The sequence below is a fragment of the Centropristis striata genome, chromosome 12 (genome assembly GCF_030273125.1).
Source record: "Centropristis striata isolate RG_2023a ecotype Rhode Island chromosome 12, C.striata_1.0, whole genome shotgun sequence".
Lineage (NCBI taxonomy): Eukaryota > Metazoa > Chordata > Actinopteri > Perciformes > Serranidae > Centropristis > Centropristis striata.
In genome coordinates this window covers 14011870-14033940 of record NC_081528.1, presented here as the reverse complement: position 1 = coordinate 14033940, position 22071 = coordinate 14011870, and the positions used below count along the sequence as shown (strand labels likewise).

The following is a 22071-nucleotide window of genomic DNA, read 5'->3' as shown; positions in this document are numbered from 1 at the left end:
CCAACCCTGGATACAATGTACTAATAATACGGTATAATGTTGGAAATAATAATTCAGAATGATTTAACTTGTTTAATTAACATTTGAAAAGTCAAAACAGTTTTTTGTTTTTGCAGTGTTGACAATTACATAAATTTGATTGAATCATCCATCTTTGCCAACTACATCAACCTTCCTTGTCTTAATATACAAATATGTGAAATTATTGGTAGCCATAATTATTAGTTATCAGTATTGGCTGAAAAAAATCCATACAGTATCCCTAACAATAATACAATACATTGCTAAAAAAATGTGTACTATTATTTGTATTATTATTGTTAGTCTTTACTATTTTCTTCCAAATGTATTTCCCTATATTTTACATAGAGCATGAAATAAAATGCACCGTGGACATACAGTGCTACCTTTCCAGGCAGGTCTGTAGCAGAGACCTGAGCTTTCTTTGCCAAAAACAAGTAGATATTCCACTTCAAGTGATTCTAGATTAACTGATTTACCTGAATGCCATTCAGTGACTCTTACTGTAACTCCTACACTTTCTCGTGTATTTTACGTAAGACAGACAGGTTCAAGCACATTATGGATGTTCAAAAACCCTGAACTTCTAAGATACGAAGGGAGTGGGTCACATTCACACCAAGGAGCTTTTCTCCATTCATTTCTCTTGCTTGTTGATTAAATAGTCTATCAAAGGCGAAACTCAATGTTAAACAACCGTTTCCCCTTTTCTTGGCAGGGGCAGTATCTTTGTTGCCAAGCACCCATTTCTCGTTGTATTTGCATTGCACATCACACAGATCACCTTTTGATGGAATAGTAGGCCTATATCCAGCACTGTGATTTCGTTCTCTAATTTTTGGATTAAACTCTGGAGCTGGTGATCTTGGATATGAATGTTTCCAAAGATTCGCTCATACAACCACTGGTGCTACAAAAATTGACATACATAAAATCCTGTGGGTTTTTAGCTCAACATTATGAACTATGCAACATTGCCTTTTCTTTTGTTCAATAGCTAATCAAATCGCATTCACACAGACCCAGAGAGAAAGAAACTCTCACTTTTTTCAGAGCCAATGCTATATAAGCCCCATGTCTCTGTGTATCTGTATGGATGAGCTCCAGGCTGTGAGCAGCAGACCCAGAGTTGGACAGCCTGGCATCCCCTGAGGTGCCCCTGTTCCCCTCCTATTCATTCTTCCATCACAAGCAAAGCCCCAAGTGCTGAAGGATTTTACACTAATACATGCTCATTGATTTATAATTCACAGTGACCATGTCGGCATCCAAGGCTAGGAATTACACATGTTGACAATAGCAGTGGCACTTGAACGTAAAGGTCAATGTTTAAATTTGGAGGTTTAATTCCCGGCGTGTCAAACAGGAGTGGGCAATACAATCCCTGCAATATCTAATGCTGCAGCTTAGTTGAATTTGCACAATGTGTGTTGAGAATTTCTGTAGACATGTACGTCTAATCTCTGTCATGCCTCGCCCACATCATAAGGTTGACAGGAGAGAGCTAGTTGCTGTGGTGCTGTCATCCACAGTGTTTCTCATAAAGGCATGTGATGTCATTTGTATATAGACCCATTTGTGATGCAGCTGGCATGTGTCATTTAGTGAGAGACCTTTACACAGTGTGGCTCACAGTTCTGTGAGTGGATACATATTATATTTTTAGAATACCATAAAAATAGTAAATGGAAAAGGTCTACTAACCATGGCAGTACGAGGTGTTCCATCATGGACTAGAGAGGTTAGAGAGGCACATTGAATAATCATCTTTTTGATGATGTTGCTGTGTTACTGCCTCAAAATGGCTTGATCCACCTTTATTTAACTTTAAATAAAGACTTGTGTCTATTTTACTTTATTGTTTGGATACAATTAGCATTTAAATTGACATTTTTAAATCTGCAAATACATATAAAACTCTTGTGGTGACATACAGATTCCTTTTCCTCATGTCAATAGCTAAAATAGCAGAGTGAAGTCAAGACTTAAATTCAATGAATCACTCTGTAAACCTGCAGTGGGCAAGCAGTGTCAGTGTCATCACTGTAATGACATATAACAGTCTGATGTGTGAATAAACAGTCTGTACATCATTTCACACAAATAAGATGGTTGATTTAGACAAGAGGGGTTGCTCTTTTCTTTTAGAAAATAACCACAAATTTAGCAGCAACTAAGGGTATATTCAGAATATAATAAATAAGGCTTATTGATACATGTTTAATGCACCAATTTGATGTAAATTGTAATATAACCTTGTATAAATTTAATAAATTTACTTATAAATTATTATTTACTTCGCTATTTGATACGATTTCCAAAACAGGGATAACGAATTGATTTTCTCACGATTTCTTTTTTCTTTAACAGAATGAGCTTGCAGACAAATTATGACTGAAAAAGATTCAGTTATTTTGAGATATGAGTTACAATATATATGTATACAAAATATACTTTAAACTTCAAAACCCTGCTACAGCCCATGCAATCACTAGTGAAGTGAAAATAAAATATATTCTAACAATTTCTTTTTTTGTGTGCAAATTATTCATTTTTAACTGATTTAAGGAGACATTATGACATCCTGAAATGTTATCAGTTTGTATTCTCTCACTCCCCAAAAACCTTTTTACCTCTCCATCTACAAAATAGTCTATAAACCAGCAAACACATAGTATCTCATACACACAATAGCCAACATTTGCTCCAGAAAAGCAACTGAATCATCAGACAACATCCCTGCATAACCAAAAGGCGAACAAGAGTAAGACCGCAGCAGGCAGAAGATTATGTGCTGCCGTCAGAACCTCCATCGCCTCCCTGAAAGACTCCAAAATGTCTAGAGCTTCCACTTGACAGTCAAACCTCTGGTAACACACTGAGCAGACTAAGAAGAGAAAAGGAGAGAGCTGGAGCGATAAAAGAGAGCGGGAGAGAAGCTGGGAGAGGAAAAGGAGTTCTTATCTATTCAGTGTGTTCCCCAGCCCAGGAGCAACAGCATGACAACGGCTCTAATGAGTCTCTCGCCCAACTGACAGCTATCTGAGATTATACAAATATAAGAAGAAGCATGCAATAAATTAAAAGGGCAACACTGATTCACAGTCCCTCCTCCCAATTTATTGGCAGTTCATGCAACCGCCTTAAAGAAAGCAGGAGGTGTTCGGGAGCAATGCTGTTGGTGAAAATGAAATGAAATTGGGTTGGTTGCACTTACTGGATAGCAGCCAACTGTCACTATCTTAATAGAATGGTGCAGGTACAATATGAGCTTTTTGTGCCTCTCCAGGAATTAATCTTGTGTCATCTTTCCTGTCTTCTTTTACACCAAAAGAATAGCCAAGATTGACATTTAGGCTCTGAAACTCAAAAATGGCACGGCCATCAATTATAATATTATCAACTATTATATAGTATTAGACCCCTTATCTCTTTTCTGGGTTCCCTTTTTTCTCTGGTATTCTTTCATCTTCTTTCACTCTTTAGCTGTGCTTTCAGATTGAAACATGTTCTGTCCGCAAGGAACATTTTCCCTTCAGGAGTTGAAAAACCCATCCAAAAGACCCAGCTCAATGCTGTGAACCTACAACACCTGGGGAGATGAGCCACTTAATTCTACCCAAACAACAACAGTCTTCTGCTCTTAGTGTGGGTTTTAGGTGGCTAGGTGTTCTTACTCTCCCCCACAGACTCCTTAAAGTATAAGCAACTAACAAACATCCAAGCTGTACTTTGGTCTATACCAGCTGTAAGCCCAGAGGAGGTCAGGATCAGTGACCTGCACTAACAAGTGCAGGCCCAGTGTCCTGCTGAGAGCCTTTCATAGTCTAGCAAAAGCATGGTTGGGAGCTTGTCCATTGTAACAGACACAAGTGCTTTTGCAGAGTCCCCTCAGGGGCAGAAGAGGTATCCATGTACTGACATTTCCGCCATTGCAATGAAAAGACTACATTCCGACATATCCGGACCTACCTGTGAAGTGTTAGTGGGGATACTGTAGTGTATTCAAGGACCTAACCTTTCTGAACACCAGCCTTGTCACGCAGCTCAAGGGTTCATTTCAAACTGTTATCTGGCCAACATTTGGAAGATGGTCATAAATTACAACATATTCGTTAAAAGCAAAATTTGATCTTGTCTAATCTATGCACATATTTATGCTTTAATATGAATCTTGGATTAACACAATTATGCACAAAAGAGTACAAGCTGAATAAATCACTCTAACCTTGATATTCAGCCCTTGATCTGCTCTGCTAATACCCATCATTTAATAGGACTATAGATCAGGCTTAATAATACAATGCACACAACACAACAACAAGATTTGAATATGTAAGTAGCCCCGTCACCTTGATACAAGAGACACACCAATTATATTACCATCTAAAGAGCAAAGTGGCCAATACTCTAAATACCCTGCTCCACAGCTAAGAACTGAAGGTGCAGAGGTAGGATAAAGGTGGTAAAGTCACTCTAAGGACATCTTAAAACAGCTGATGGAGGCAAAATACAAAATTGATAGCCTTCTGAAAAGGAACCAGTAGCAATCTTTCCTTGCTATTAGGATAAAGGCAGGCTATTCTACTTTGTGAATATTTAATGATCATTAATTTGTTTTAAAAAATGTGACTGGTCAGTAATGGCATATATGTGGTTTAGCTGTGATTGCTTGTTTGTGGCTCAAAGGACTTATTGGGCAGATGGATACCAGCTGAATTACATTGTAAAGAAAATGTGCAAAGCACAAGGACACATAGGACATGCTGGCCCTTAACATACTGACAAAGGGGCATTGAACATGTCCAAGGATGTTAAAGTACACAACACATATGTACTCATTGCAACCCTCTGTTTGCACAAGAGACATGCATATTTACATGCAAGCTGATGGTAATAATCTATGGAGGCCAAATCTACTTGGTTTTTCTTTTCCAGAAGCCTGTCTCTTTAGGAAACCTCTCTGATAACATTATCCAATGTCTCCAATCACAATCAAATAATTAACATGCCAGCAAGTTATGCTTGTACTGTGAACTATGAGCTTAGGTTTAAAGGAAGACTTGTTTAAAGAGATGTACAAAGGGAAGCAAACTTCGGATCAAGGTTATAACGTAAGGTCTTGTCATTTAAGCTGTGGACACTGCTCTAGGGCATCGGATCTTTTTGTTTTTGATGTTTTTTTCCAGGGGGAATAGCTTACAAGTCGTTTTTTTTATTTTCCTTTTGTTCTATCTCAACTGCCAAATTGTGCGACATCTTCTGCCCCCTGTTCTTAGCCAGCTACGTCACCCCTGACCCTTACTAATGCTACTTGTCGACACAGACGGAAAGGGACTTTTCCAAAAGTGGTACAACACTTATTGCCCTCGGCATCTTGCCCAGGAAGGTCAAGCTGCATAGTGACACAGACAGCAAGGTCACTGTCAACGGAAGCCGTTTGTAGATCAGTCCTCATGCCCCAGACATCCTCTTCCTGGTTACTACATCCCAAAAGGGCTACACTGCCACCAGCACTCACTTAGCACATCACATCTTCAACAGACAACAGACAGAAACCCTTTGTGTTCCTTTTCCTTATCTCTTTTGCCAAGCACTTCTTTTTTGTACATAAAAGAAACTGTGGTCATACTTCCAGTTACTTTTGGTGACACTGCTAGCAAGTTTGTTTTGCTTTGGGGTTACACAGTGAAACACATTTAATGCCCGGATATGTTGTCAAATATTTAATGAAAGAAATGTTGCTAAATACACTTGGTCATGCCACTTTAATAAGAATATGGTAAGTGTAGTAGTGGTCATGTTTATCCAAACGTCTTCCAACAAATGTCTTTTAGGAAAGGGCTGTAATTTTTTGCTGACTAATAAATGAGTTTCATTTAAAAGCATGTGAAGCATGTTCTATTAAAACATAATTCTTTCCCCTTCCTTTTAGCTGCAGTCGACCATGATGAGTAAGGATATTCCATAAATGACCCAGCTGTTCGAGCATATTGTGTTTCGCCTCATCAGGGATTCAAAGGGGCTGACAACAGATCAGCAGCATCCGCTCACACCTTGGTCTCCAGTTGACCAGACCTACATTTAAAAATAGGGTCTTCTGTTTGTCTCAGCCAGCTGGTGGTGTATGTATTACAGATGTGTGGCTCATCATAGCTAGCACGAGTATGTTAATGTCTTGTGACAGCAACTATTAAAAACATATTAGCCTTTTAAACTGAAAATATGTTGTGAAGCCACATAGCTACATATTATTAAAGTGAAACATATGACTATTACTAAAAATATTACACAGACACAAAAAGTGTATCTATAAATATATTAAATTACCTCGTAGATTATGTTTAATTTAAAAAAATAAACAAGACAAAAGCCTTGTTTCATTTACATCCATCTTTCATTAACCAAATTTGAATCTGATAAACAAAGTACAGATTCCCCCAAAGGTCATAGAGGGAAAAAAAAAAAAATTGAAACCCAGTGTTTCAGTCTGTGATCATTGATTTCTCTTCCATGTCCTTAATGGACAGGCTAAAAATACGCTGTTCTGCTTCTGGGTACAGGCCTTGTTTTTTTTTACAGAGCCCTCTATACATCTGTCCTCGTAGAAAAAACAGTTTTAAGTCGGTTTCTATTTCTATTTCTAAAGAGCATGGTACAACAATTTTCATGATATAAAATGGTTACATATTTTACATTTCTGAGTAAATTATTTTCTCATACAGTATATTCTGGACCACTGTGCAAACTGAACCTGAATGATCATCACATGCCACTGCATTGCAGTTGATCCTTTAAACTCTGAAACAAATTCAATTTGATTTAAATCTCAACTTCATTCTTCGCAGCTTTAAATGTATATCAAGTATGAAATGTTTGATTTCTGCTATTTTGTGTGCAGATATCTCACCTTTTTCTCCTTTCAATAGATAACCCAAAGGTAAAATGAAATGCAATAAAAACATTTGCAAAGATGGGAGTTCCCCAAGGCATTTTTTATCTTTCTGAAAAATTCTTATTGACTTATATGTTCTGCCTCATTTGTTTCAATAACAATTATAATTAGATGCCTCACTAACATAAGAGAAATCTTAATCTACATTATCTTAGTTTACGTTCACCATTACAACAAATAATGAAATTAATATTCTACAACAGATACCTTAGCAACACTTTCTTTTATTCTATATCCATGGATTTTGTAACATTACGCAAATCCCTTAAACGCTAACCTCATGATGAGGTATGACATCTTTAGAAAGGCTATATCATTATTAATATTCATGGATATTCATATGAATGAACCCTGACTCAACAATGTATCATGGTGGCACTGACAATATAATAGCCTGATTTGCAACTTTTATTTGACTAATATTTTGCTGATACCAAACCAAAAAGGCACAGATAATTTTAAGTTATTTATTATACTTTGGTGGGTGGGTGTCAGGTTTTAGTTGCCTACTGGCATTCATGCATATAGATTCAAGCTCTGTTTCTCTGAGTAATGAATCAAAAGCCCAACATTTTTTCCATCAACGTTGTTTCCTCTGATTTCAGTCCCAAGTGAACATGCTGTCACTGAATAATCACGAGGGAGAAGAGGCTCCTTCCCTCTGTTCCGTCCATCCTGTGATTCAGTGGTTGCATTATATCACGGAAAATGGAGGGCCTTGTCTTTGACTCCTTTTCTAACATCAGAAATGGGAGAAAAACAGACTGCATTCTATATGTACACTTTAGCAGAGAGAGAAGGGGATTATACACACACAGGTTGACTCTCACCTGAGCACACACAAGCTGTATTTAAGCACAGAGCACACCTATACCTTATTTGCTTATACACAGATGTAAGCAAACACAAACACACACACACACACACACACACACACACACACACACACACACACACACACAGTCTTGCACTAATGCACAGTGCCTGAACCAAATCATTTACCAAATCCAAAGGGCTAAAAGAGGCACACTCAGCATTGCTAATTCAGACTTAAAGGAAATACAAGGAAGAGCAAAGTCGGTCTTAGTGCTTTCCTTTCACCATGCTACTCCATATCAGAGGCTATGCGTCAGTCCTACCATGGTTAACACTCAATAAAACATCAAAAAGGATGAAGCACAGAGCTCTGGACAAATACACACCCACGCAGATAGCAGATACACTCAGAAACTCTCTTCCACACTGTCTCACACACGCATGTATAAACTAATACGCTTATTTGACGTATACATACTCTAGATTGAGCTCATTAGATTAAATGAACACAGCAGGCAGAACAGATGATACCTTTGCATCTCTTTTAAGAGGAAGCAATTAGACACTACTCCTCTTGAATACTTAATGTGATTTCAAAAGAATATCTGTGCATAGCAGCTTCTTGCAATCAAGCCATATATGCAGGAGAACAATTGGTGATTTGAGTCACCTATAGCCAGCCAACACCAGATACACAGGATCTGTCATCAACTTCCCATCAGGCTCCACTTCCCCCCAGTGGATGTTTTGCAAGAGTAGAGACACTTCTTTTGAAATTTTTATATCCAGAGGCAAAGGCATTTAATGGTCACAGTTTTGCATGTTACATGAGGAGGTGGCATTATAATCATCTGCCCAGACCAAAGCTGGTCTTTGACAGCTTAGACAGGCTATTTATTATTCAATTATTTTAAATATTTCAGGGGACCAACAGGATGCTCATGCAATCATAAATATTTCAACCGTTGCTTTACAAAAGGAGGTAGCCTTGCACTTGTCTGGTATTGATCAAGAGGGCAGCAGATTCCCTCTTCCCAAAAAAGAACACAGCAGTATACCATTATCATTTTGACTTGAGTCCAAACACTGTCTCTCAAAACATTCCAAAATCCCATCTGAAAAGGAACTTGGCAAATGACAGACATAAAAATCTCTCCTTTGGAGAGAGAGAGCGCAAGAGAAACAGAGAGATAAAGAAAAACGGAAAGAGATGCATTGCTGGACCACAATCACACCGACAAACTTACATATACATAGAAACTGAAGGTGAAGGTATAATGTAGGGCTTCTGAGATAGTGTATTACTGGACACAATCAGTTCTCTGTGAGCAGAGATAAAAGGGACCGAACACCCTTTAAATGCAGATAGAAACACTCACTATTATGAATAAAATGCGGCTACTGTATAAAAGTAATTCCCTGAGCTCACAGATACTAGCTGTTGCAAGGAAGAGGACAAACAGCCACTGCAATTATGTCCCTTCCACAAGCAGCCTCCCCTGGTGATAACCGCTATGAAGCAAGGAAACAGAGAGATAGATTGCTTTGCAGACAGGCATCTCCCCTCCCAGCAAACACACATGCATAAGTATGCAGATACACATAGATACATTCTTCTCTGCAGTGGGGAGTAACCTTCCAATAGCCATCAAAAAAAGCAATCATGTTCTCCGTAAGCCCTGGGACGGTATTGTATTATGAGGACATTTATCTCAACTTTGCACTTCCTGTGGAACTGGGTAAATACAGTCTAGACTAAGAGTCATGCACCTTTTCTATCTTCCTTTCCTTCTTTTTAACCTAGTTGTATCTTTTATGCTAAGCTTTTTGGCTCCCTAATCTGCCCTTTTCTAAAAAACCTGGAGGGTACTATTAATATAAAAGGGGCCCATGGATGCGTCCTTACCTTGAAATACCATCCAGAACCCTATAGTCCACAAGACAAGCGGTCTGATACTTGGTGCTGCTCCACAACAAAGAAAAAGGGCAAAAATCCTCCAAGTCTCTCAGAATCAGAACCCAATTCAAAGCATTTTCTGATTAGAACTTACTTTTCAAAACAGGATGTCCTTCATTGATTCTGCACATAATCCGTTCCCTTTTACTTCCCTGCTTCAGAAGATTTTCTTTTGGATTGCTTCCTCCTGATATTCCACCTTGGCACAGGGAAATAATGACATGTATTCTACTGGAAAATGCGTGTGTGAGAGAGTGAGCGAGAGCGAGAAAGAGGCACTGTAGGATCTCTCCTGGTGCGCACTACCAGCTCCACTGCAAGTGAATCCAGCCGGTATTCACAGCTCTCCTCCTGCCTTCAGGAATGAAATTCAGCATCCGCTGTTCATCCCCACAACAAGGGGAGGGTGTACCCCCCCGTCGGAAACTTTCAGACACCTCTGCCAAAGCTATAAGAGGTGATAGTGGATGCCAGTGAGCCCTGATTATGTGTTATTTTCCTCGATATCCTTCCTCTTCAACAGATTTTTCACCCTTTTCCTTCTCCAATTTGCCTTTTAGGTAGCTCTCTCCTCTCCAGAATAGGATCTCACAGAATGGATGCTGAGAAAGCAGCGGAATGAGGCGAGCCGCTTGTTCTCCCGCTCCGTCTCTCTCTCTCTCCCTCCCTCTCTCGCCTCCCTCGTACATGCCCCCTCCCTGCTTCTCACTGCACCTCCCCACCCTTTCGTTTTCTCTCTCCTCCTCTCCTTCCCTCTGATACACACACGCACACACACAGATATGCACATCTCTAGCTCTGGCTTTTCACAATTGCTGCTGTGCTATTGCCAGCCATGTCAGACAGAATGGTTCACCACCCATACTCCTCGGAGAAACAAATAATGCTATGATAAATATGTAAAATTAAATAGATATGAAGAAAAGAAGCAGCAGCATGGAAAAGTGCACTGAGCCAAGAGGCAATCTAATCTCCTTTCTTCATCCTCGTTACCTTATTACTAAATGTCTCTGGAGTTTACAGTGTTTTGCATCTCCCTTTTGCCATAACTTTTTTGCTAAGTGGAGTCATTTTAGCAGTTGATGTGGCTAACTGTCAAGAGTGAGTGAAGAGGAGATGAAAATAGCAAACAAGGGAGCAGCACACTGCATAGAAACAAGGACAATGCATGTGCACTAGCAGCCGTATAATTATATAATTAGCCACCTAAACAAATTGCCAGAAATTCTCTTATCATCGTGTGTACATACGCAGTGATTACTAGCCTAGAGGTATAGCACAATAACAAACAATGTGAAGAACAATTGGAAACAAAATAAAATCCTGAAATGTTTCTGGAAAAGCCTCCCACACATACAGTATCTCACCACCCCACATGTATTTACTGAGAGACCATTCATGGCATACTCAATTTGTCATGTCCTAAGAGCTGCATGACAACAATACATGGTGTTTTCACACACCTACTGTGAATAACTAACATTACTAAAGCCAGGCAATTATCTTGCTAAGCCTGGACTTCACGCTCCAAGTGAGGTTGCTTGCTTTCTTTTGCCTTCTGTAACCCTCAACACATTCATCAATTAGGATGCCCTGCAGCATGTATACAATTTCACCTGTCAGTCATGTATAACTAAAAACAGGGCACACAGAGTATGTTGATTACATATAGGTTCCATTTTTCTCTTGGTCTTGATAAGAGGATGCCGACCTTGATATTATCGAGGCGAGCTCGCATCTCATCAACACCTTGTCACCAAAGCTCTGAGCCAAATGTTAAAGTGCCTTTGGCAGGGTCACTTGCCGACTGTATTCCATCCATCATGTAGGTCTACCCTGGGGAGTCATGTCAACAATGTCATCACGTTTTGTTTTGTTTTAACCAGAAAATGAAGTTGGGAAATGGAGTTTTGGATTCAACAAACTATCTCACACAAGGTTGTTGTTCAGGAAGTCTGTTATTTTCTTACACTGTTTCCCTTCTATAAAAAACTACAGTCTAAACAGCGGTTCACATCAACTGCTCAATACTGGGTATCACCATGTCAGAATTAGCCACTGTCCTATTTTCCAACGACAATGTGTGTCAACTCTCCAGAAATGCAGCATTTTCTTCCAGAATGGGATATCTCAGCTACTTAACCTTGAATACCTCTGTCTGGACAGAAATCAATAATTATAAAACAAAATAAATGAATAAAATGAATGAATGAATAAAAGCACAATAATATTGATGCAATACTTGGCTGCTACAGTGGCAGATTAGATTACAACATAATAATTGTAATAAGCTTCTACTCTATTTACAATATGTGTATATACAGTATGACTTAAGATAAATTGACATCTTAAGCCAATTATTAATCAACACTTAATCTGTTTATGGTCTTGGATACTGTATGTTACAACTGTTTTGTTAACTGTATCAAGGTCCTTTCAGCACTCATATAGAATTTACAGTATATCTGTACCAAAACAAAACATGCCAGCACAAATCCCAGTAGTGTTTATACAAAGACTGTACTGAACAGCAAAAACCAGTCATCAGATGGGTAACTTCTTAAATTTTTGTGAATTAACCAATGTACTAAATTGCCTCACAAAACAAAAAAACAAAATAGCAACAACAATTTAAGAATGTAGACTGTGACTGTCAAAAAAAATTCAAAAGCCATACGAGTGGAAGAGAGGGACACATAGAGGTGATTTAAAATGTTGTCTTTTTTTTTTTTCATATTTAACCACAGGGGACTTTCATGTCATGGTTAATTTTCATTCCAAGCAAACATGTTTACATAATGTCCATTGACATAAGTAGTGATTTGATTTGTTACTGGTTGACAGTTAATGGATAAAATCAAATGGCATAGGTTATTGGCACAACTATCCTGACATATCATACCTGAGGTGTGTTATGATAAGTGACAGCTTCTCCATAGACAAGAAGTACTGTCTGATGTCATGTGCCAAACTAATGTGATGAAAATAATACATGTAAAAAAATGTTTTTAATGTTTTCCATCCCCATTTAAAAGTGACAAGAGCTGCTGAGCACTCCCTCAGCTGCTTGTGTCACATTAACAACTCAAAAAGAATATTTCACCCTTAACTGACATGAAAAGATCTGCCAAAAAAGGCCAGAAGTGTGTAGATAGCAAAACAGCAAAATTGCTCTGCATCAGCTCAACTACATGCAGGCATAACTGGAAACATTTCAACCAACCACGCTCTCAACTTTAGACAATAGAAGTCAGCAGTTTAAGATCAATATTCATAGTGCATACTGCAAAACAACAACAAAAAACAAACAAAGTACATACACCTAAACTCCTTACTGCTCTTTCTAATAATGGTGGTGCATTACAGACCTCATTAGATACTCAAGCTTTAAATTGTTTCAAACTGACAGAAGCCTTCAACATTCAACATAAGTGTTTAGTGTGAAAGGCAAGTGTCTATACGAAAAAACGCCACTCTCACTTTTCTCTCATTCTCCCTCTCCCTCTCTCTCCCTCTGTGGTACAGCTTGCAGATAAGCCTGGGTAAGCCCTCTGGCTGAGGCACCAGCACGGCCCTTCCTGAATCTCATTATCGAGGTAGCACAGTTTCCAACCAACTGTCCACAGTCCAGCCAGCAACTACAACTCATTTGCTGTTCCATTGTCACTGCAACCTGGCATGTAAACTCCTCAAAAACGCTACCAAAAGTTATATGATTGATATATCCAATTGTTTCTGTTTGCTGCCTGAAATGTCAACTTTAACATATATAATAAAAAAAACGAACAACAGCAAAATAGGGACCTATACAAACCTACTTTAAATGAAAGCTGTTTTATCCATGCAAATCATTATTCAAACAGCCAATGACCATTCAAATTAACATTGCTTAAAACAATCTGGAGGTTTTATTTGGTATTTAGGGTTGCCCTCCTACGACTATAACTTACAATTCAAGCCAGAGGGAACCTTAAGCATTTTCAAATTGCTTGCCCTAAGCAGAATTATTTTGCCCCAGAACCCTACGATTACTGAAACTAAATCGTGAATGTCTTTGGCAGATCCAGTTTCATCTAACATATCACCATAGAAACAAATCTCACTTCACAATATAGAGTTGCTGCCAAGAGGAGGTGGGCAATTGATCCTGGTTCAGTGTCATCTGAAGATATAGCCATAACAGCCACTAGGGAGGATTAATGCAAACTGTCAGTTAGGCTTGAACAGTAAAAGTGTATGGGCGGTATTGGCGAGTGAATGGGGACATATGTAGAACAAAAACAATAATAAAACAAATCTAAAATATTTTTTTTTACAAATACTGTCTCCATAGCATATTAAGGCTTGTGTCCTATCCTCGAGGTATAACCCTCTGTGCTACAGGATATGTGCAAAAGGAGAGACATTATGGCAGTGTTGTTACAACAATATTCTAAAGTCTATAGCCTATACTCATTAAAACATGTTTTGAAGAACAAAGGTTGAACAGTTTGATGACAGCCATCACCATCACCTACCTTACAGAAGGCAGCAAAAACAGCAAATGCCTGATGGCCGCAGGGTCCTGAGTTTCCCGAGTCTCAAGGTAATAATTCTCCATCCGTTTAAAGAAAACACACACACACACACACACACACATAAATTATATTTATACCTATCTATTTATATATTATATATGAATGTTAAACACAAGTAGTCTGGGGTTTTTTTTAAAGCTCATAGATGTCTGTAGGAATGTACACAAAGACATTACACAGGTGTTTGGTATCAACTTTAACCAAGATCCAGCACTTTTCATTTCAGGCAAACTTCATGATAATATGACAAATAAAAATGTTTGTTTTTACTGAGAATTATGCTTCCAGTTTCCTGGTTAAAGTCCAGCATATTGCAGTAATTAAAGATGAGAGAAGACAGGTTTGTTGAACAATGGGCTCCGCTAGTACAGGCGATACCAGAGCTCTAGTCACCTCTTTTAATTTTGTTAATCATTTTATAAAATACAGTAATTGTATTAATAATAATATAAATATTATTATTAAGACAAGTACTGTATTTTTTATTCTCTTCATTTCACTCCTATTACACTTGTCTTGTGTTTTCTATTATGTTTTATTTATTTATTTTGAGTGTTGCTTGGTCATTACTGCAAATGCTGCACAAACAAATGTAATTCTCTAATAATTGGGGAGGAGATATCATTTGTAAATGTTACCTTAGTTTTTGCATGATGTAAATCATCTCCATGAACTTGTGCAGTATCTATTGTTTCTTATCTTGAACAGACATGAAATAAATATAATTTAAAACAACTGTAATCATTTATGCATTTCCTAAAAAATAAATAAATAAGTAGTCAAATAATTCCCTACATGTCATGATGTAGGCTACTTTGATATTATTATTATAAGCAATATTCAGGTTTTATTCACAGACTTCCTGAATCTAGTCATATCATCCTCCTGCCCTCAATGATGTTATTTAGTAAAAAAAAAAAAAATTGAGTTTCTTTTAGCGTTGACTGCATTTAAGTGGTACAGCCCCCTTTCAAGGGTATTGGGTTTTGAGGGCAGTATTGGTTGAGGCTTTCATTAAAAGCTCTGAACTGATATGTGTATATATGTGTGTTCACATGCGTATTTGTATGTTCATCAGTGTACTTCATGGAGACAAAGCCTGTGGACCCCTTGAAATTTGGGGGGCGGGAGGGGGTTTGTCAATCTATTTTTCATTATTTTTCTTTTTTTCTTCCTTTTTCTTATTTTTCAACACTCATGTTGTTGATATGTTTGGTTGGTAGTATTACCATTGTTATTTATTAATTTATTTTTTGTTTGTTATGCGACACTACCATTTTATCTTTTATTTTATTTTATCTTTGTTGCTGTTGCCATTATTGCCCAATTGATGCTTGCCACACATGCTTGTTTGTTTGTTTTTTTAAACTAAATGGAAAAACCAATAAAAAAATTGATCACGTCAATATTTATTAACATTACTACCATTTATTTACTTAATGACAGAAAGCCTATTATTTCGGAAAATTGCATGTTTGATATCTCTAAAACACAGCAGACAACGCATTGTTTATCCACACAGTGGGCATGTTTATAGATTTTGTTGGCTGCGTTTCAAGTATCACATCCAGCAAAACTGCTAACGTAAGTTAATGCTGCCGTTAATTGACGTTAAATTAGCATAAACTTTTGCTTCAGCTACACGTTAGCGTTCGCTGGCTGCGCAGTAATGTTAACGTAAACTAGGCTATTTTACAAAACGACATGTTAGCTACGTGCCATCGGAAAATATGATAATGATATACATTAGCTGTACACAACTTATACATTTTTACCGTGTTTATGGGGTAAAAGTTGACGTTAGTCGGCATTTTTTACCTGTCCTGAGGGCATATTTTATCCGTTGTTAACGTCAGTTATATTAACTGTCACAAACAGCAACACAGGCGGGTGCACTTATTTTAGGGTGACCAAGCGTCCTCTTTTGCCCGGACATGTCCACTTTTTACGTCCTGTCCGGGGCGTCCGGCCGGGTTTTATAAATTCACGAAAATGTTCGGTGTTCACTGTTTTTCATAGGACCAGTACACGTGCACGTAAATTGACCGGCGCTTTGCACACAATTTTGCGAGACGTAATTACCAAGAGGCTGCCTAGTGGGCGGGTCAGCGCCGCGCACACACACAGAGAGCAAAGCAGACAGAGGGCAGATCGAACAGCGGAGCAACATTACACGGGAAATGCCGAAGCGTAAGTGCAGCTTCACAGATTAACTGCAAAAATGTTTTCCTACGTACCGTCACAGGTGGGAGGCGGAGTGCACCGTGTGCAATGCTGGCACATATGTATCAGTGTCTAATAAAGGTGCTGGAGATCTCAAAGCTCAAAGCTCAAAGACAACTAAAGATGAAAAGTATAGATCCTTTTTGTTTGTTAAGTTAGTATCTTTGTGAGACTCTTCTATTATTTATCTTATTGCAGTTATTAAGAGATATATTGTTGAAGCTAGATTTTCTAACAGAAGAGTTCATATTTAGAACATTATTTCATATTATTTATTCATTTATTTGAAAAGAGTCTACGAGAGCTATTATTTTGTTACAAGTTTTTACAGATTTCATTTTATTTTATTACAGAAGTTAATTTTGCACCATTGAAGCATAATAAAGCATGTTCATCAACCTCCGAGAAGCCTGTCTGAATTTGTGTCTCGAGGCCGTGCCGATTGTTCTCTTTTTTGGAAATCAAAATATGGTCACCCTAACTTAATTAAACATCCGCTTCTCCCTTCATGACCTAGAGCCTTCTCTCCAATCCATCCTGCGTTAACCAAATGAAAGACGTAACGTTACTTATCGTTGAAGGGCTCTGACAACGGCTCTCCTTAATTTCTTTATTGCAGCCGAAACTAACATTTAATCATGCGGCAATCTCCGTGTCTGAGCATGAAAGCAAACCAGGAAGTGCCTTAAGCTGCATTCTACCGAAAATTCCAGTAGGGGGTGCTAAATTTGCCTGCAAGAAAAATCTGTCCATTCATTTCAGTGCAAAATGAGAAAACTTCTCACTTGATTTATTACCTCAGAACGTTTTTTTAGGACAACACTACGGTCTAAATCGCTAGTAAAAATCTTCTTCAAGACAATTTGATGTTAAAAGTGTTAATAATGGCCCCATTTAGAAGAAAAAAGATGATAAAGAATTGTATGATTTGGGGCGTGGCTACCTTTGATTGGCAGGTCACTAACAAGGTGAGCTTCATCAGGAGAGAAGTAGAACAATATCCACGGCAACGTGTCAATGAAGTTAAATATAACGTTATATATATATAAAAAAAAGGACGTTTACCGATTTGGTCTCATAACTTTGACCCTTTCACTGTATTTTCACTTAATGACAGTTTATTTGAACGTTTTCTGTCATTAAAATGTCTTGTTCAGCGTTTGGTTGGACCTACAGTCAATGGGTTGGACTAACAGAAACTCCAAGGAGTCACTGTTCATTTTTCTGAGGGTAAATAACATACATTTTGTTTTTGTTTTTTGCTAGCCAAAACTTACACCCCAGTTAATGATCCAGTTAATGCTAACATGGATTAGCAGCGACTTCGCTCAGTCAGGTTGAGGTGTAAAGAGGCGTGTAGTCGTCAGATCCCTCTCGCTCCTCCACAGTCCAAATATGGTCTGCTCCCTGTATCGGAAACAAGGTGCCGACGCAAGATGGCGATGAGTGTAACGCTGAACTTGAGGCTTCCAACGGGCAGTCCACAAACCAATGGTGACTACGTCCATTATTCATACAGTCTATGGCTCTGACAACGGCTGTCCTTAATTTCTTTATTGCAGCCGAACACTTACATTTAACATAAAGGTAACAGGTAAAATATTGCCAATTGCGTTGACATTGCAACACCCCTCTGCACATTAAATTAAATTGCCACTTACCCGAGCACATGATATTTTTGGTAAAATAAATAAATATTTAATGTTATATATTTATCACTTCTGGCACACTTCAGAAACTTAAAGTAGACCTATATTTTCTTCTGTAGTCTACTTTTATGTTTATTTCATCCTGTTTGCATCCAGTCTCTGTAGTAGTAGCACGGAAGCTTCCGAGTGACATACTTAGCTGACAACAAAATACTAGTGATTTTCAGCTCCACTGTCTGGTCCTGCAGGTGGCGACAACATGAAAAAAAGGAGAAGCAAGATGGCTAGGCTGTAGCTTCTTTACACAGTATATGGGCTGTAGACATTTACTGTTGTATATTTGCATTGTCGTAAGCTCATGAGCTGTTGGATGGAGTTTGTTTGCTTTTCTGATTCAATTAAATGTAACAATCCTCTAACATTGGAGTAAACCAAGCTAGAAAATAACATTGCGACAACAGTTTGTAAGCAGAAGCCTTCAGTGCCTGTAGCTCCACAGGTAAATAATCACCAGCCACCCTCTGGTTTCAACCTGTATGTTTTTTTAATTCTATATTGCCATGTCAGTGTGGTGGTGTCTATAGCTGTGATTTGGCAGCATGTGTTTTTCTGCTCGTCTGGCTCCGACTTCAATTACTTTACTCAAAGCTTGCTGCCATGGTTGCTGCTGCACTTTGACATGCACTTCTGCTATTAGTGTCATTATTTTACTGTTATGATCTTAATGTCACTCTGCTTTGGTGTGGTTGAGTCATAAAGTTATATTCATGCCAATAAATGAATAAAATTGAACACACTGCGGAGCTTGGAATCATATTCATGCCTCATCCAAGAAGAACATTGCCTTATATTGTAACTTACGTCAACTCAGGAAAATGTACTCCACTAACAGTAGCAGTCAGTGCTGTACCTGAGTGAATGTATGATGCTTTCTAAAACTGAATGTGCTTTGTTCCTTTCCCCACAGACCTCCTGGTGTAAGTGTAGCTGAGGTCTGAAAACATTCAGTTATTATCAGCCTCTACAGTCCATAATGAACCAGTTTCACTTATTGTATGTGTTGAGCCTGAGAGCCCTGATTTCTCCCATCTCAGCATGTTAGTCCACGATTCCCCCAGGAATGTTTCATCTGTTTACAGTCTAAAACAAGATATCTCTTTGTGATCCAGTAATCTGTGTGTAGGTGGCATTACCTCTCATCTCTGTGCCCTCACGTGCTCAGCCCTATGTCTCCATTGACACCATTAACAAAAAGGCATTTGTTTGGATTTAACTTGCTCATGAACCTAGCTGGCTAATCACATTCATGTATCAGTGGTTGTTTTCATGCTCCATGGTTTGTCTGTTCTTGCTTCGCTAGCTATTAGTTAACCATTTATCCTGTCGTGTAGTGCTGTCGTTTGTATTGGCTCTGGTTGCATAGTCAGCCCTAGCAGTTGGAATCATTAAAGCTTGGGATTCCTACAAACTGTTGTCTGACACGTTTAGCCGTGAGGTAAATGAAATGGCTCGTCTCCACCCCATTGATCAACAGTGGAATTGAAACTCTGACATGTTAAGAGAGGACTAATTAGGGGGGTGGGGAAGGGGGGCATACCTCATTAAGTCTCATTAAAATAAAGATCAGAAAGACACCCAGCACATTCCTGTGATCCAAAGTTTTTCGGCCCCTTAATATGATGATAAATCTCCAGTGTAGTTGATTCTGAGGTGCATGTCTCCATTTTGACCATGTCCATGGTGAAAATTCTCCTTCGCCTCCAGTTCTGTAAGGGTACAAGGATGCCTTAGAATTGGCTCAAGGCTGTATAAACACATAGGATAAAACATGTTTGATTGGGAAAATTATTTTCTCAAATTCTTTTGTGCAGTGCAATTATAAAGGCAATGCCAGGATGCGAATAGAAGCAACTTTACAAAGGGCCATGCGAATGACATGACATGAATGGCGCAATACGAATGAACCATCATGAATGATGCGACAGGAATGACCCTAAATTGATTTAATTTACATATTCACACAAGTTAAAAATGTTGAACTCGAGTGAGCCTTCCAGCTTTGAAATTCTCCTGCCCAGCATAGCTGTGATCATGCTGAACTCCATTCAGAAAACAAAAAATGTCAAAGTTGTAATATTCCGGATGAACCTCACAACGCATGAATTCAGACTTTTTCCAAATTGGCATCATGATGTCTTTATTCCAACATCCTTTTGATCCAGTTATTGCAATTAAATCAATGCAAATTTTGTCAGTGTTTAGTTTTCCAACGTATCCGGGACTTCCACAACAAATACAAAGCCACAATAATGTTTGTTTGTTTTTCGTCACAGTGGATGACAAAAAGAAATGGTGTAAATACATATTGTTGTTATTGGAATGTCTTACACAAGTAGCTGTAATTCTTAAATGATCTTAGATGTGTTGCATGTTTTTTGGATGCCATTAAATATAACTGTTTCAGCTTATATGAAGTGTGTCTCAGGCATGTAAGAGTAATTTGCATCTAGCACTTTAGAGAAATAGGTTACTGTCATGTAAATTAAGGTGAATATTACTTCTCTATATATTTAATAACACTGGAGATTAAGTGGAAGAGAATGGGCTGTCCAGTCCTCCACATATTTGAAAACTGATGTAATTCAAGTAGCATCTCCATCAGAGTGGCCTAAGCTCCGACCTTAGGTTATATAATTGTGTTCATTTTAACTTTAGCTCTAGAGTAGATTTTCTGCCTGCAGTGTCCAAGCATATCTAACAGCCTTTCAGCACACCTGTGGTACATTCAAAGCAAACGGCGAAAACAATTACACTATTTGATCATTCCCAAGGGGTCTGGGATTAACCTCCATCACCTAGAGACAAATTAGATGTCCATGAGATCCTGCTTAATGTCCCCTTAAGTCCTTAAGGTCGACATGACTGATTGATATGTTTATTGAGGATTATTGTTTGTAATGTAAATGGGAAGAAATGCTTGTAGAGATTGCGCTTTGGTGCAAATACAGCCTGTTGCGTCAGTCATGTTTGGCAGAACAACTACAACATTAAAATGTCTCACAATCTGTTCTTGTGCAGAACACAGTAATTTGATTCATAATATCTGGTACCAGCTTAATGACTCTTCCCCCCGCATTTAGGCGCATGTGATGTACTGGCCTGATCATCTAAAGTCTCCCACTGTGCCCAGAAAGTTCAATAACAGCAAGCCATTGTTGGGTTTGACTCCATTCACATAAGTGTTTATATTCTAATTTATTACTTTGATCAGCTAATGTGTTTCTAATTGAATACAGCTGCTTCTGAATTTGTTCAGAATTTGTTAAAATTGTCAATGCCAGTAGGTTAAAACAATCCAGTAAAACATAATTTATAGTTTGCTTACTCTTAAAGTGAAAGAATAAAACTAATTAAAAACCTCCTGTGCATATCCACCCTGTCACATTTGAAACCATGCATACAATCTAATCACATAAAACATAGAGATTGTACAAAAAATAAATCATTTTTGAGTTTATTTTTTTTTACTTGTTAACATTATTTACACATTTTCTTTTCACTTTAAAATATGTTGGATGATATGTTATTGTCAAATGTCACAATGAATGCATTGTCACTTTTTCATTCAATATGTTGTGTGTTGCATCCTTTAGGCAGCAATGAAGCAGGAAAACACAATGCACATTTTCAAAAATGATAATTATCCACTGTATGTCTTTACAAGCTGCTTTTATCTACAATTGGGATCAAAAGTAGATATCTATTTGCTTGTGACTGACATTTAGGTCTGAGGAGCAAAGTAATGATTTGTGCAGCTGCTTTACTGTATTCTGTCACAAATGCTCACACATTTATATTCTGTATAATTGTCTT

The 22071-nt window shown here is 38.1% G+C and overlaps 1 protein-coding gene across 5 annotated transcripts in view; it reads right to left on the bottom strand.

Annotated features, from left to right (window-relative positions):
- Positions 1-14367, bottom strand: part of lingo2 (leucine rich repeat and Ig domain containing 2) — a 218686-nt gene extending 204319 nt beyond the window's left edge. For 2 of the 5 annotated variants that reach the window (XM_059346859.1, XM_059346862.1), the window contains exon 1: positions 9699-10310. The gene's annotated coding sequence lies outside the window, so the exon portion shown is untranslated. Of the gene's footprint in view, positions 1-9698; positions 10315-14266 lie in introns of those variants that run through there. The other 3 variants (XR_009395365.1, XM_059346861.1, XM_059346860.1) reach the window with 3 other exon arrangements.
- Between the last annotated feature and the right edge of the window lie 7704 nt (positions 14368-22071).